The sequence below is a fragment of the Dendrobates tinctorius genome, unplaced genomic scaffold (assembly GCF_039654945.1).
Source record: "Dendrobates tinctorius isolate UK_male_01 unplaced genomic scaffold, ASM3965494v1 ptg000120l, whole genome shotgun sequence".
Lineage (NCBI taxonomy): Eukaryota > Metazoa > Chordata > Amphibia > Anura > Dendrobatidae > Dendrobates > Dendrobates tinctorius.
In genome coordinates, this window is record NW_027361788.1 from 22,930,580 (window position 1) to 22,947,460 (window position 16,881).

Below are 16,881 nucleotides of genomic sequence, written 5' to 3' on the forward strand. Positions count from 1 at the left end.
TGGGCTCTGCTATAAATCCAGATCCCTGTATAGGGGTAAAGGGTATCAGTGTTTCTCGGGGTGTTGCCTGGCTGCAGCCCAGACCCGCAGGCGGACGTCACACTGTGGTCTGAGAAACTAGGCGACCCTGCTTTACCTGCAAGTCTCAGAAGAAAGCAAAATAAACTCTCAGGGTGTAATAGGTCCTTGACTATGCCCATGTCATGGGACTCAATGTCACAGTTTGCGTCTATGACCACTCGGACCACAGGGTAGTCTGAAGCATGCCCATGGATACAGTGGACATCCACCATCTTTCCAGGAATCAGCCGATGAGGAATTGTGGCCCTCACTAAGGTTACCAAACTTCCCGAGTCCAACAAACCAGTCATTTGCACTCCATTCCCTTCTATGGGAAATACATGCGGCCCCTCGCCTGATTGAGGGACACCACTACGGGCAGTGTATGAAAAATATGAGCAGCGACCAGAGGCGTAGCTAGGGTTTTCGTTCAGGGGGGGCGAAACTTCTGAGTGAGCCCCTAACCAGAGAACCTCAGCAGATGACCGCGCTGTTGCCAAAAATAATCTATATAATATATATATATTCCATTATTGCAGCGTCAACGCGGCCCCCAGTGCGCACTGCAATAATGGAAGAGAGCGCATCACATGACGCTCCCTCTCCCATCATTATCCTCTTCCTCTGACACACAGCGGGTGCGCGATGACATCACTTCATCGTGTCCCCGCTGTGTGTCGGTCTGACTGCAGCGCAGCTCCAGACATGAGAGCAGAGCCGCCGCCGAAATCAGCGTGGGAGTGATTAGAGGTGAGTATAGTTTTTTTTGTTATTTACATAGTGAGTCCTGGTTGCATGATTATGATACCCCGTATGGGGGGGGGGCTGCAGCATGATACCCATATGAGGGGGCAGCATGATATACCCCGTATGATGGGGGGCAGCATGATACCCTGTATGAGGGGTGTGGCAGCATGATACCCCGTATGGTGGGGGGCAGCATGATACCCCACATGAGGGGGGCAGCATGATACCCCATATAAGGGAGAACAGCATGATACCCCATGAGGGGGCCAGCATGATACCCTATGAGGGGGGCTGCATTATAGTCTGAAGGGGCTACATTATATTCTTTGGGAGGGGGCTGTATTATACCATATGAAGGGGGCTACATTATAGAGAAAGAAAGAACAGAGAGAGAAAGAAAAGAGAGAAAGAAAGAACACAGAGAGAGAAAAAATAACAGAGAGAGAGAAAGAACAGAGAGAGAGAGAGAAAGAAACCGAGAGAATGAAAGAAAGATTCTATAAAGATACTATAGCAGCCCGGCTCCCATTGTAGTGCCCACCTGAGCCTCCCGATGTAGGACATATCATGATCCACTCACATGGCCGACATCCCCGAGTCCAAGGCGATCCCGCTGTCAGAGGAGACACGGTGATGGATCTGAAGCATTCCCTGAAGTGCCTCCACGGTTCTCCTCCCGAAATTAACTCATTTCCGGTCAGCTTCCAGCACGTCACTTCTGGTGGAATGTCACGGGCGAATTGTAAAGTGCTCCTTGGGGCTCTGCCGTGTACTCCTGTGTCCGCGGGAAAAGTAAGCTCCCGACCGGGGCAGACTCTCTCTCAAAATCGAGACGGTTGGGAGGTGAGAATGCTCCCCGCCATATACCTTGTACACGCATAGCTCCGCACACCTCATACACACATGGTTCCGCTTTCTATGCCTCGCACACACACGGCTCCACTCAGTACACACATGGCTTTTACTCCGTAAACCTTGTACACATGTGGCTCTGCTCCGTTCACCTTGTACACACGTGGCTCTGCTCCGTACACTTCGTACACACACAGCTCTGCTCTGTACACCTCGCTCGTACACACGCAGCTCCGCTCCGTACACCTCGTACACACATGGCTGCACTCCATACACCTCGTACACACATGGCTCTGCTCCATACACATCGTACACACACGGCTCCATACACCTTGTACACACGACTCTGCTCTGTACACCTCATACACAGACAGCTCCGCTTCGTGCAAATCATACACACACGGTTCCGCTCCGTACACCTCATACACACACAGCTCCGCTCCATACACCTCATACACACACGGCTCTGCTCCATACACCTCTTACACACACGGCCCCGTACACCTCGTACACACATGGCTCCGCTCCGTACACCTCGTACACACGTGGCTCTTCTCCGTACACCTCGTACATGCGTGGCTCCGCTCCGTACACCTCGTACACGCATGGCTCCGCTCCGTACACCTCATACACACACGGCTCCGTACACCTCGTACACACTCGGCTCCACTCCGTATACCTCGTACACACACGGCTCCGCTCCGTACACCTCATACACAGGCGGCTCCGCTCTGTACACCTCGTACACACACGGCACTGCTACATGCACCCTGTAAACCCCTCCTGACCCCACACATAAACTTCCCCTCATCCAGCACCATGACAACCAGCACAGCAGAGTCCTGCAGTGCGCAGACACCGGGGCTTCTGATCATGTGACCCCTGACTCCTCCCCTCCTGTGACCTCATCACAGGTCCTGTGGCAGAGAAGAGAACAACATAGCACGGCAGAGCAGGGAGATGATCGATTCCCCCTGCTCCCTGCAGATACAGTTACAGCAGCGTAGCCCGGATGGGCCCCCTCAGAGCGCGGGGCCCGGGGCAACCGCCCCCTCTGCCCCCGGTAGCTACGCTACAGGTAGCGACGTCTTATGCTGTAATCCATTGGCTTAGTGGTCATGGGGCAACAGGCGGCTATGTGACCCGGGGTGTGACACCATCAACCTCATCGGCTCTTGTACGCCACCCAGGTGTGACTCTAGATCCTCTTTTTTTGGTTGTCAACCCCCACTTAGGAACCCCAGTACGGAGATGTTAGGACCATTTGCTTCCCCCAGGAACTCTCGACCACCTGGTACCGTTCCACCAGGCCGACCACATTATTGGCATTCCAGGCATCTCCCTGGGCAACCCAGGAATGCATCGGCCGCGGTATGGAGTGCATTAACCTGTCCATGACAACCCTCTCCACCCTCTGTGCTGGGAGGAAGATTCAGGTAGTAACCATTTTTGTACCAGGTGTAGGAGGTCAAACATTTGGGCCCAGTGAAGTTTGTCACTGGAGTAGGCCCAGTGGTGCACCCATTGTGCCCTGATAGTCAGTTACTCCCAAGTGCACTATTTTGCATCCTGCAAGGCCAGGTCATAATAGGCTTTCTGTGGTTACCCTATTAGATATGGTGCCAAAACCTCTGCTCGTTGCTTCAGAGGCAATTTTTCCCATTCCGCCACCCATTTAAAAACCATCAGGAATACCTCAAGATCATCATCTGGGGTAACTTTTGGCAAGGTTTTACTTATCCTCCATGTTGTTAGCTTTAAAAATAATAAAAACAAAAGTTATGGCTCCTGAAAGGCAAAAGCGAAGAAGGACTCACTGGGACTCTACAATGGCCCACATAAACCAGGAGCTAACCCGGATCTCTAAGACGAAAGGAGAGAATATTCCCCCCCTTAAAAAATTAATCATCAATGCAACATTTATGCATTCATATGGCAATTGGACTGTTTGGCCATTAATGTTCTATAGGGGTGGTAGTTTACAAAAAAAATTAGATATATAGTGCCATTCTTTCATCAGTGGCTGCGTCTAGAATTGCAACTCAGCCCCATTTAGTGACTTTGGTTGAGCTTCAATATCCTACACAACATAATCGGATCCATCAACACCAAACAACCTGCTTGTTGAAGGTTTCCAAAGTGCAACATTTTCTAAGTTGTAACAAAAATAAATAGCTTTCATTTTTCTGGAAATAGCGCCACTCTTGTCCCTTGGGTAGTTTCCGGTATTGCTATTCAACCTCATTAATTTGAATGGGGCTAAACTGCAATACCAAAGCTCACCTATGTACAGGCATGGCGCTGTTTTCGAGAAACAAAACAAAAAAAAGGGCCGTGAATTATGCAATTGCTTAATGAATAAACATGAATGCTCATCTGGATACCCGAGAGGAGCGAGGAAAATACCCCGTAAAATGTTGCTGAGCTTCACCGGATTCAATTTAATAAATTATTCTTGTCATTTGCAAGTAGTAAATTTGATGTCAGCAGATTCTTATCTGTATGTAAATGGCCATAAGTGGGCGAATTTTCTGCAGTTGTTAAATGTCGCTCCTCTCGGCAGTTATTTATAGGGGACGCAGATTATTTTTTTCCTGCTTATTATTATACTCAACTTGGGTTATTATATGTGGAGGTGACTAGAAAGTAGAACATGCTTCATAGGTCATTAATGGAAAATTCTTGCCTAGATAACCTCTTTAGGGCAGGAGAAAAAACAGGATTTGCCTGAAATGTTGCTCAGTGATTATTCAATGATTTTAATATGCCTTAAAGGGGCACTCCACTTTGGACAGTTTTCTGCTACAGGGTCTTCAAGCCAATTATAAGTGCTTTGATGTTTAGACCCCAAGTGATCAACCTTGGGGAAATCCATCAGAAAGTGTTCAATTCCTCTACAGCGCCTCTAGAGGACCAGTAAGGTATTACATCATTCTTATCTGTCACTATAATGGATGGACATGGCAAGTCCTCCAGGCTCTGCAGGTGGTGGCCCAGGCTAGTTAATCTCTTTCTGTTACAAGTAGATCAGAAGTTGTCCTGACACCAGTGATTTGTTGGGGATGCTGGCATAAAAAGTGTAGTAGAAGCTGTGCAATTTATTTATTTTTTATTGGCATAGGTGAAAACCATTGATTGTAAGAGCTGTCCAAACGCTGATGAAAATCCATCAATTTTTTTCACATACGAGAAAAATCACTGACGTCTGAACAAGGCTTTATTATGGAAATCTTGGTTCTATTGCAGAACCCCAAGGGCTCATGACCTGCGTCTGAAAATGGCTCCATGATTGCCGACCGGCGGTCATTTAATCGCATTTTGGACAGGTAGACCGCGCTTACGATTTGCTAATGGTCTGTGTTCATAGACCGTCATAGTTTTGGCAGCACATGTTTACACAAGAAAATGTGCTGCCGAGAAAAATACAGTGATTTATAAAAATAATTTCACCCTACGAACAAGCAATTTTCTTTGTTCATTAGTTGATTATCAGCCTATTTGCTCTGCCTGATTATCGGGTATTCCGACTCCAAGGACCAATCAGTTGTTCTAATCGTGCAGTGTAAACGCACCTTTTTTAAATGAAGTAGTCCAAACAAAAGGAACATATACATGCCACCTGCACCGGCGCCGGTCTCCTGGGGCTCACATGACATTGTTTTACCACTCTATCCCTGCAGCCAATCAGTAGTCACTATATATGTTTTGGGGTTCATCCAGCTGCCACTGATTGGCTGCAGGGTTTACGTTGCACAACAATGTTATGCAAGCCCCTGTAAACAAGGGCTAAAGAAGGCGAATATAGGGTATTTCTTATTTTACCAGGTGCACTACTTTATTTACAAAGGGGTAGTCCAGGTAGTAGACAACCCCTTTAAAAGAGCTGACTATCACATGGTCAGAATCTTCTCTGCATTTTGCATTCTATTCCATGACCATCTGGTAATCTGGAATATCTGATCATCTGGAAGGTCTTGTTTCTCTTTCTATATATATGCAGTATATTGCACTTATGTACAGTATATATAGCGGAAGTGGTTGTGTACCTTTAGGTGCAGCTGATATAATAGCGCAGCATAATAATATTATGTTCCGTACAAAAACAAATGGATCAGACATAAGTTCAGAAACTGGCAATGGCCTTGTGGTCTTTACGCGGGAGTGACAAATGGTTTCCATGCCCGTTGCTGAAGGCCTTGTTACAGGCGTCACCCGTGGGTTTGCTTTGATTTGATGAGCCATTAGGTCAAGTAGAGAAAGTCATCTCCAATCCAGTTCCCATTCACTTTGTGGATAGCAGAATTTTCCCCCACGGGAAAGCCATTGTGTGGCAATCTGCTGCGATCTTCTCCGCTGCTAGTCATTTTTTTTTCCTTCTCTGTATCTCCTTTTCCACACTTCTACGTCTTCAAGGATGCAGCGGCGGCAGCGAGGGAAATGAGGTTATAAAATCGATATATTGATATTTCTATGTCAGGAGCAGCATTCCGCATGTATGTACTCTGACTCACTTCTGTAATCAGTGCCATTGAAGCATCACATTCACTTTTAGGTTCTTTTCATGGAGATGTTTTGATGCCATTCAGCTTTCCTGGAATTTTCTGCCGTCTGCCATTACTAGCATATGACAGACCGGCCGGTGGTGTAGTGCTCACTGATACCAGCACGGTGCTATGATAGGAGCCACTGGAGTAACAAAACATTCATGACATTTCTTCCTCCTAAATCTTCCTCGTCACCTGTGAATGATATTATTGAGAAGTGGAAGGAACCGCAGCAACTCAGCCACAAAGTGGAGACCCTGTAATGTTACAGAGCAGGAACCAAGTGCTGAGGAGCAGAGGACAGAAAAGTCACCAATGCTCTGCTGACTCTATAACTGCAGAGTCCAGACCTCCTCTGGTATAACAGCAGCTTTCAGCACCAACATTGTGCCCCCTGCTGGGGAGCTTCATGGCCGAGCAGCTGCATGCAGCCTTACATTACCAAGCACAATGCCGAGCATCGGATGGAGTGGTGTAAAGCCGTCACCATTGGACTCTGGAGGAGACGTGTTCTGTGCAGTGATGGATCACACTTCTCTATCTGTGTCTGATGGAGGAGTCTGGGTTTGGTGAATGCCAGGAGAACATTATCCCCTTACTGCATAGTGCCCACTGTACAGTTTGGTAGAGGAGGGGTAATACAGGGTGGGCCATTTATATGGATACACCTAAATAAAATGAGAATGGTTGGTGATATCAACTTCCTGTTTGTGGCAAACTAGTATATGGGAAGAGGGAAACTTTTCAAGATGGGTGGTGACCATGGTGGCCATTTTGAAGTTGGCCGTTCTGCACCCAACTCTATTTTTTTCAATGGGAAGAGGGTCATGTGACACATCAAACTTATTGAGAATTTCACCAGAAAAACAATGGTGTGCTTGGTTTTAACTTAACTTTATTCTTTCATGAGTTATTTACAAGTTTAGGACCACTTATAAAATGTGTTCAAAGTTCTGCTCATTGTGTTGGATTGTCAATGCAACCCTCTTCTCCCACTCACTGATAGCAACACCGCAGAAGAAATCCTAGCACAGGCTTCCAGTATCCGTTTTTTCAGATGCTGCACATCTCATATCTTCACAGCATAGACAATTGCCTTCAGATGACCACAAAGATAAAAGTCTAAGGGGGTCATATCGGGAGACCTTGGTGGCCATTCAACTGGCACACGACGACCAATCCGCTTTCCAGGAAACTGTTCAGGTAGAAATGCTCAGACCTGACACTTATAATGTATGGTGTGGTATATGGAGTACAAAGATAGTGGGGCCATTCTTCATCAGTGGAAACCTCAATGCACTGGATATCTGAATTTGCTACATGATGATGTGTTGCCCTCTTTATGCACTGAAGATGTTTCATTCCCTGAGTTTTTCCAGCAAGATGGTGCACCATCACATTATGGGTGTCAGATCCGAGCAATTCCTACAAGGAACCTGACCCCCTTAGACTAGCATTTTTTCTGCGGTGTTGCTTTCAGTGTGTCAAGAGTGGGAGAAGAGGGTTGCATTGACAATCCAACACAATGGACAGCACTTTGAACACATTTCATAAGTGGTCATAAACTTGTAAAAAACTCATGAAAGAATAAACTTATGTTAAAACCAAGCAAACCATTGTTTTTCTTATGAAATTCTCAATACGTTTGATGTATCACATGACCCTCTTCCCATTGGAAAAAATAAAGTTGGATTCAAAATGGCCGACTTCAAAATTGCCACCATGGTCACCACCCATCTTGAAAAGTTTCTCCCCTCCCATATACTAATGTGCCACAAACAAGAAGTTGATATCACCAACCATTCCCATTCTATTTAGGTGTATCCATATAAATGGCCCACCGTGTACTATGGGCTTGTTTTTCAGGAGTCGGCCTCAGCCTTTAAGTTCCAGTAAAAGGAATTCTTACAAAACATTGTGGATAATTGTATCTTCCAGATTTGTGGGAACAGTTTGAGGAAAGTACTTTTCTGTTCCCCATAACTGTGCACAAGCTCCATACAGACATGGAGTGGGAGTTTGGAGGAAGAACATGACCGTCCGCACCGAGTCCTGACCTTAGCACCATCCAACATGTTTGGGATGAACTATAGCGGAGATTGTGAGCCTGGAACAGGTTGAATTTCAAGGCCCCATCTTTTATCCACCAGGGAGCGACCTACTCCACTTTCATATTGAAAACACATACATGGGGTATTGAGGAGAACGGCTGTCAGAGAACTAGCTGATAACAGTGACGTAGTATAGGTTGTCAGCACAAGGCAATATTGTGACCCCTAAACGATTACTAATACCCTCAGTGCCCCCTTAAAACAAATATTCGTCCCTGAGTGCTCTATTAAAATAAATAATGTCTTACTTTAGAAAGCATTAATTCCTCCATAAATATACTGATGACCCCTAAGTGCCTCATCCTTAAGTAATAATGCCACTTTTGTGCCACTTCCTACAAAATAGATAAAGTTCATACTCACCTCTTCCCACCTGCGCACAGAGAGGGCCGACAGAGGAGGAGCAATGCCGTGACTGACGTCCTTACGCCACAACTACGCCAGGATGCTGACATCTTGTAGGCTTTAAGCTTGCAGCTGTTGGCGGGTGGGGCAGAGCCTACTGTATCGGGGCCATATTGATGCCAACACACTTGAAAATGATACCCGACCAGAGATCCGGGGCACATGTCTGGGTGGGATCATCAGCACTTGCGACGCCACTTCTTGGTGATACAAAATATAGAAAGAAAAATTTGCCCCCCCCCTAAGAATTCTGAAACTAAAGCTACCACCCATATTCCCATCCTGCTTGCTATGCCCGCTGGCCTAAAGCTCTCTTGTATGGGCACCTACAAAACCCAGCAAGTCTCAATATTTTGGTTCCATCCGAGCCAACAGAGGTCTGATAGAAGCAGAGGTCGTTCATCTTGAGTTTATACTCTTCCCCCATACTTTGTAATCAGAAGCCTATAATTCAGACACTATAATGTGGGTTGGAGCTGCAGGACTTTAATACTTGAATACTACCAATACTTCATTATTGGGTCAAAGTTGCCTAGTGTGAATTTAGAGGAACTATTTTGGATAAATCCCTTCAATCACCCAATGAAGGTGGTCCACCCAATGAAGGTGGTCGTGCTTTGAGGATCACATTTCCGCTGGGGTTCTGGTTCAGATTATGTATTAGGTTCCAAGGGGATAATGAATTAAAATGCAGGGTAAGACAAAGGGAGTATGTTAATTAAAATTTATCAACTGTTCAATTTTTAATGAACCATTATTATCAAAGTAATGTATGTCTTAGACCTTCACCGTCCAGACTGGTACTCAGAAGGAGTAGCTGGAAGTATTGATTGCTCATATAACTGGCAGAAATACTGCCAGCCTGGGATCAAATCTCATTGTGAAATCTTTCTGACCTTGAATAAAACATTTCTTCTTTAAAAAAAAACAAAAAAAAAAACACCTGGATTAGGAGCTCATGTGTACAAGGCAATGCAGAATTTACGTCCAGTGGGAAATTATGTGGAAATAGTATATAAAAGGAAGGTCAATGGCAGGCAATATATTACTTTCTTGATATTTTCAGAATAGTCAGTAGACCTGATGTATAAAAGGGCCCTGGATGACCATAGTTGACTTTCCTTCCTTTCCATTCTAAACTATGCTTCACAATTTGGTGAGCTATTGATTTTCCAGAGGGTCACTTCTGGGTGTGGGGCCCATAACTCAACAACCACTCAAAGATGAAGCAGTTACTCACATTGACTCAGAAAGGTTTAACTGAAACACAATGTGGAAAGAAATTAATTACAGTTTCCCAATGAGGCATAAATCTTGATAGTTACACTGAGTATTGAGGCAAGGAGCTTGGTGGTTACACACAGAGAGAGTTGAGACACAAAGTTTGGAGGTCACAATAGAGAGTTGAGCCTCAGAGCTTGACGTTACACATGAGATGGAAGGCTCAGAACTTTGTGGTTCTACATTCCAATTGAAGCACAGAGGTTGGCGGTTACATGTCAGAATTGAGATACAGAGCTTGGCGGTTTCAACTACACATCAAAGTTGAGGGATGTAGGTTGTCAGTAACACATGGGAGTTGAGGCACAGAGCATGATGGTTACATATGAGAGCTGATGCACAAAACTTGGTGCTTAAACATCAAAGTTGAGTCACGGAGCTTGCCTGTTACCCATGGGAATTGAAGTACAGAGCTTGGCAGTTACACATCAGTGATGAGTCGCATAACTTGACCACATAACAACAGTAACATTTTCTAAACAGTATTCATAATGCCATGCACAGCAGACGGTTGTGGGACTTATAAGGTTGTCTCTGTCACTGTCACAGATTACTTTTTAAGTCAAAATTCAATATCTAGGGTCATCTGTCACCCAAGACAAGGAGGAATACTCTTGCAATTTTCCCTTGAGCCACTACCGCATTCACACGGTATGGTTAAGAAGATGGGCCTTGTGGCTGGTTCCAGGATGATTGGTCACTCTTTCCACTGCTTAGTACATCTCTAGACATTACCAAAACAGAAAAAAACATGTTTAAACATTGGCTGCGCTGCTGGAAAGAAGTCTCTTGCTACGATATTTATTAGAAGGTTCTTTATTGTCCACTACACATTTCAATGCCGTACTGCAGGTCTGCCACTAGGAATTTCAGGGCCCCCTTGAGAGTCTGCCCAGGCTCCACCCCTCGAACTGTCCACAGCCCCATTGCTCTCTCTTGGAAAAACTTCACTTCTCACCAATCACACATTAACAGTTCCCATCACCAGATCACACATATAGCCAGCAGCTTTTATTTTGGCCAAAAGATTTTTTAAGCCGCCACCATGACAAAGTAGACTCTTTTGCCCAAGCTCTACTCTGCTCTGTCCTATTAATCATCTGTTACAATAGCCAATACAATTTAGGTATATTTTTATTTATTTTTCAATTTTTAAAATGGCCAATATTATCACATACAAGGGACAAATACCACCACACCATGACCAGACACCATATTACCACCACATAGAGACCTGTAATACCACATACAAGGAACAAATACCACCACACCATGTCCAGAACACATATTACCACCACAGTGTCCGAATAATATCACAAACAAGGAACAAATACCACCGCACCATGTCTAGATCACATATTACCAGGGCCGACATCAGGGCATTACTGCCCTGACTGGAGTATGGGCCCCATAAGCAGAGGGGGCTCACATCGGGCCACATCTCTTCTGCTCTTCGGGCCCCAATTGCAGGTTTCTGCCATTGCAGTAACTGAACTTGTGTCCGAGACGCAGGTTCAGTTAAACTCTATTGCCGTGTGTGTGACATCGTTATCATTTGCCGGCGAGTGCGCGCTTGAACTGCATGGAGGGAGCATCGCCGCAAGAGTGCGGCCAGGTAAGGAGAAAGGTGTTTTTTTATTTTTATTGAAGGTGGCATGGTGGCAGTATAGGAGACACGAGGGCAGGATGGGAGACACAGGGGGCAGGATGGGAGACACAGGGGGCAGGATGGGGGACACAGGGGGCAGGATGGAGACAGATGAAAAGACAAAAAATGAAACAAACCCATGAACAGGAACCACCATGTGTAATAACAAACTAATATATTAGGGTATACTAGAAACATTCAAGCTAAAACCAATTAAAAACAGTAAGAGAAATATCACCCATTAACTAGTAATGGCCACAGTGACAATATTGCACAACAGCATGCAAAATACATAATATAGCTGACAGGTATAATATCCAAAACATGAAGACGGTACAGGCCTGTAAACATTTATTGTATAAGTGTTGGCGTCTCAACTACAATCATGCAAGCACCCAGTCCCACACTACCTTTAGAAGGTTACTGGCTGAATCCCACCTGCTAAGGTACTGATAAGCTGAAAAAATGTTGGAGATGCAGGGGTAACAAAATACAAGACTACAATATGCAAACTACAGTAAAGATAGACCAAATGCTAATAGCATAGAACTCATGTGTAGTCATGCTTGCCAATGCCTATATATGCAGAGACAGCCAAAGAACCCAAAAGTTGGAAAGCGAGATCAAAGTGGAGGCCTGGGGCAAGTTGGACCAAAACAAGCAGGGTTAATAATAATATCAAACACGCAAATTTGCTATGACCATAGTAGACATGCGTATAGATACAGACCAGTCCGTTGGTGCAAAGTCACAGGGCCAGAAAAAAAGATTAGAACTGCTTCACCATCTGATTAACAGTGCAGGTTTTCTTTGCTTTTCCTTACAAGGGTTAATCAGTTCAGTTGATCTCCTGGAGATCTCCATCTTGAATTGTCTCAGCTGTTCTGTGTTGGCCATTCCCCTCTGGTATATATGCTTGTCACTGGCACTTGGGAGTTGCCTGTGATAGTTCTACTTCCTGGTTTGATGTTGGAAGATAAATGCAGTGTTTGGAGTAAGTGGTTGGAGAGTTGTTCAGGAGATTTCTGAGTGGAGTTGGTTTGCATGTTTATCTCATCCTCTCCTATTTGGTTTCTCCTACCTATCCCTCTCCTGTGTTCCATTCTGTTGTATTGTGAGTATTTTTGTATGATTGTAGTTTGCTTTCATCCTTGTCTGTCTTCCTTTGTCAGTCTGATTAGTGTAATCCTATACAATTCAGCCTCACACCTCCCTGGGAGGGGGAGGGAATAGATTAGGCTTAACATAGGAGCATAGCAAGGAACCTGACCCCAGCGTCTCCAACTTCTGGGGTAATCCGGGTGACAGGGATAGACTAGGGCGCCCCTAGTGCAAGGGATCAGGCAGGCACTTACAGTCCCTAGTCATTATGTGACAAAGCAGTAGTTGGTCCCTTCTTACTCAGCAAAGTAACAATGGTGCAGTGGTCAGGGTGCGTGACTAGTCCTGCATGGGTCCTTGCTGGTCCCTGACTGCTCCTCCTACTGACACTCAGGAAAATCTGATACTGGCTTATCGGTGACATTGCCATGACCCTTTGAGCATCATCACAAAAAACACATAAGAAGACAGAAACAAATCAAAAGGGAGAAGCATAAAGATTTCCCAGGTCGGGAATAAGGGTCAAGCCCTTTTAAATTAAATCTATAAGTTTTCTAAAAAAAAATTCTCTTTAGGCTATGTGCACATGTATGCAGAAAATTTCTGCATGAAATCTGGACTCCTTCCCAGAAAACGCGTGTTTTTTGCCGCGCAAAAAACGCGTCTCATAGAAAATAGCTAGAAATGCGGATTTTTCCGCAAAATTAATGAGCATGCTGCGTTTTTTACCGCGATGCGTTTTTTTGCGGAAAAAAGCGCATCAATATGCACAAAAAGTGCAGAATTCATTAAAATGAATTGGATGCTTCTTGTAAGCGTTTTTTAAGCGTTTTTGCCGGTAAAAACGCAAAAAACCGCTTACGTGTGCACACAGCCTTAACCTCTTGAATACTTAGTATTTCTTCTTCTGTTAGTAATGTGCTTCCTAATATGGGTCATATTTTTTGGCCCTGTGTTCATTCATAGACATTTTGGAATTTTAGGAACAAGTCAGATATTCATGTAAATGATCAGAATCTGATGTACCAGAAAGGAAACCACCAGGTCTAAACTTTGCCGGACAATTATGGTATATCAATGTGGGCCCATTATTGAGATGGCGCTAACAATCTAGAAGACGATAGCCCAAAATAAATGTGAATCCATGGGAAAAAAGTACCAAGACCCAGAAAATAAAGTATAAAGACCCCAATGTAAAAGCCATAGTAAAACCAAGAACATTCATAGTAGTTTACATGAATTAGTCATCGGAATTCCAGGAACCTTTCTAATAATTATTAGTGATGAGCGAGTATACTCATTGCTCGGGTTTTTCCGAGCATGCTCGGGTGACCTCCGAGTATTTTGGCGTGCTCGGAGCTTTGGTTCTCATCGCCTCATCTGCATGATTTGTGGCTGCTGGACAGCCTGAATACATGTGGGAATTTCCCTAACAAACAGGCATTTCACACATGTAATCGGCCTGTCTAGCAGTCGCAAATCATGCTGCTACAGCGGCAGAAACTATATCTCCGAGAACGCCAAAATACTCGGAAGACACCTGAGCATGCTCAGAAAAACCCGAGCAACAAGTATACTCTCTCATCATTAATAATTATTGGTTGTTCACTACAATGGAAACCTCTTGGTGGTCAGAATGGCCTCTTCAAGAGGTATGGTCCATAAGAAAGTTGGTGGCCGGTCCACATCGTGGCCTCCATATTTCTTTCTATAGCGTTTGCAAAAATTGCATGACATGAAAGTGCGCTGAGCATGTGGTAGTCATGAACGATGACTCTGTGGCTGAATCATGTCCATGGAGAGAAGGAGGTGGGGAGCGGGGAGCAGAGGAAGAGGGAGGTAGGACGAGGGGAAGGAATGCTTGAATTTCAGTTGCCATGACGACAAGAAGTGGTTCTGCTGCAATGACGATCTGCTGTTGTTTTTATGTATACAGAGAAATAGAAAATGTATGTATTTATTTTTTTTATCCCCCTGGTAGCGGTCTACATCATTTCACTGGGAGGGCGAATAAGAGCAGAACATGAAGATGAAGTCATGAGAGTAGCTTGTGTAAATGTGCCTTAATTTTGTTCTGATACATTACGTCTAATCTAGTCTAGAAACTAGGGGTCTTATATACTTAAATAGGACATCTCACTTGATTGTTTTACCCCTCCAATTGGCCAAGCTCCGCTGATTCTGGAACAGTTTTTCTTTTTCTCCAGTGCCCCTCCTTTCCAAAGTTATGCCCATTGGTAATAAAGGTGCACATTTTTCCTTTAGCCAACTGGGAGTATATCATAGAACTTATCTGTGGGTGTGGCCGTGTTTTCATTGGCCTGACTCAAAGAAGAAAAGGAAACGCCCACAGTGTTCTCTCGTATACGCCCAGGATGAAAATGTCCATCTTTATTACCGAGGGGCATAACTTTGGAACTGAGAGGCACAGAAGAAAAAGAAAAACTGCTCCAGAATCAGTGGCGCTGCCCCAATCAGAAGCGGTACTCAGTTTAAATAATAAAAAGTCCTTTGAAAGGCCCTTTCTAAAAAAATGTAGCCCTTCTATATGCATTGCTCACCAACACGAAGACAAGTTTTGCAGAACATTTTAGATATCGGTCCCTAAGTTGTCTTCTCACATTCCATCCAAGCATTTCAAGATCTGCTTAAAAAAATGAAGGTGAAAATCAAGTTGATTTCCATATAACTTCATCACCCAGATCTCTAAAAAGGAAAATTCTTAGCTTTTTACACAATTAGGTAGATGCATCGCAATATATGTTGGTTGGTAGTCAATCAGGGATCTGGTTGGCAACCTAAATGTGAGCTTTAGATTATGCAGATGTGTGAAGAATTTCTATTTATGATGAAATGGATGTTAAGGATACATATGCATGCCGAGTGCTGCTCGTATGATCGTGGCACATTTTGCTTGAATGCATTTTCACTTGAATGCATGCTAAAAAAAGATTTTCTGGATCAAACACTGAAAATTGTGCGTTTGGAAATGGATCACAGAAAGCAAGCAACAGACTATCTACAGCATTGAGAAGACTGTAGGAAGGTGAAAGCTTTCCCATGTGTCTTACAAGTTCCTCTTTGTATAAGGACATGGCGAAAAGAGCAACATGACAACTAGGAGTGTGGATCCTTCTCTGCCTACAAAACCTTTTACTGTGTTACTTTGTGTGTTTATGGATTTTCTTCTCTAGTGGGTCACACGTGAAGTTTTAGGATTAGGATATCTGAAGAGGACCATGTATATTATATTTGGACAATCTTCTGGCCAACGGATGTAAACTCCAGTACCCCAATTATATGCTTATGTGTGTCGCTTCATGATGCCATTTCTCTCCATAAAGTCATAACGGGGTCAAGCAAGCATACAACATCCCATCTTGCCTCTGCTCCTCACATCAGACGTTCACAGACATGGGTTTAACTCCAGAGGTGTTGGTTCCTTTCTAAAAAGAACAAATGTACAATTATAGGGTTTGAAAGAACACAGCAGGTGATAAATGAAGTGCCCATTTATACCTTCCATATGTTGTCCATATACAGGTGCTTCTCACAAAATTAGAATATCATCAAAAAGTTAATATAGTTAACTTCTACAATACAAAAAGTGAAACTCATATTATATAGAGTCATTACAAACAGAGTGATCTATTTCAAGTGTTTATTTCTTTTAATGTTGATGATTATGGCTTACAGCAAATGAAAACCCAAAAGTCATTATCTCAGTAAATTAGAATAATTAAAAAAAACCCACCTGCAAAGGCTTCCTACGCGCTTAAAAAGGTCCCTTATTCTGTTTCAGTAGGCTCCACAATCATGGGGAAGACTGTTGACTTGACAGATGTCCAGAAGGCAGTCATCGACACACTCCACAAAGAGGGTAAGACACAAAAGGTCATTGCTAAAGAAGCTGGCTGTTCACAGAGTGCTGTATGCAAGCATATTAATGGAAGGTTGAGTGGAAGGAAAAAGTGTGGTTAAAAAAAGGTGCACAAGCAACCGGGATAACCGCAGCCTTGAGGATTATTAAGAAAAGGCCATTCAAATATTAGGGGAGATTCACAAGGAGTGGACTGCTGCTGGAGTCATTGTTTCAAGAGCCACCACACACAGACGCATCCAGGACATGAGC

At 44.2% G+C, this 16,881-nt stretch overlaps 1 protein-coding gene across 6 annotated transcripts in view; it reads left to right on the forward strand.

Annotated features, from left to right (window-relative positions):
- ATP2B3 (ATPase plasma membrane Ca2+ transporting 3) overlaps positions 1-16,881 on the forward strand; it is a 443,364-nt gene that overhangs the window by 144,371 nt on the left and 282,112 nt on the right. Inside the window, exon 1 of one of the 6 annotated variants that reach the window (XM_073590906.1) lies at positions 16,610-16,629. The exons of the other annotated variants lie outside the window; for them this stretch is intronic. The gene's annotated coding sequence lies outside the window, so the exon portion shown is untranslated. Of the gene's footprint in view, positions 1-16,609; positions 16,630-16,881 lie in introns of those variants that run through there. 6 annotated transcript variants of the gene reach the window in all.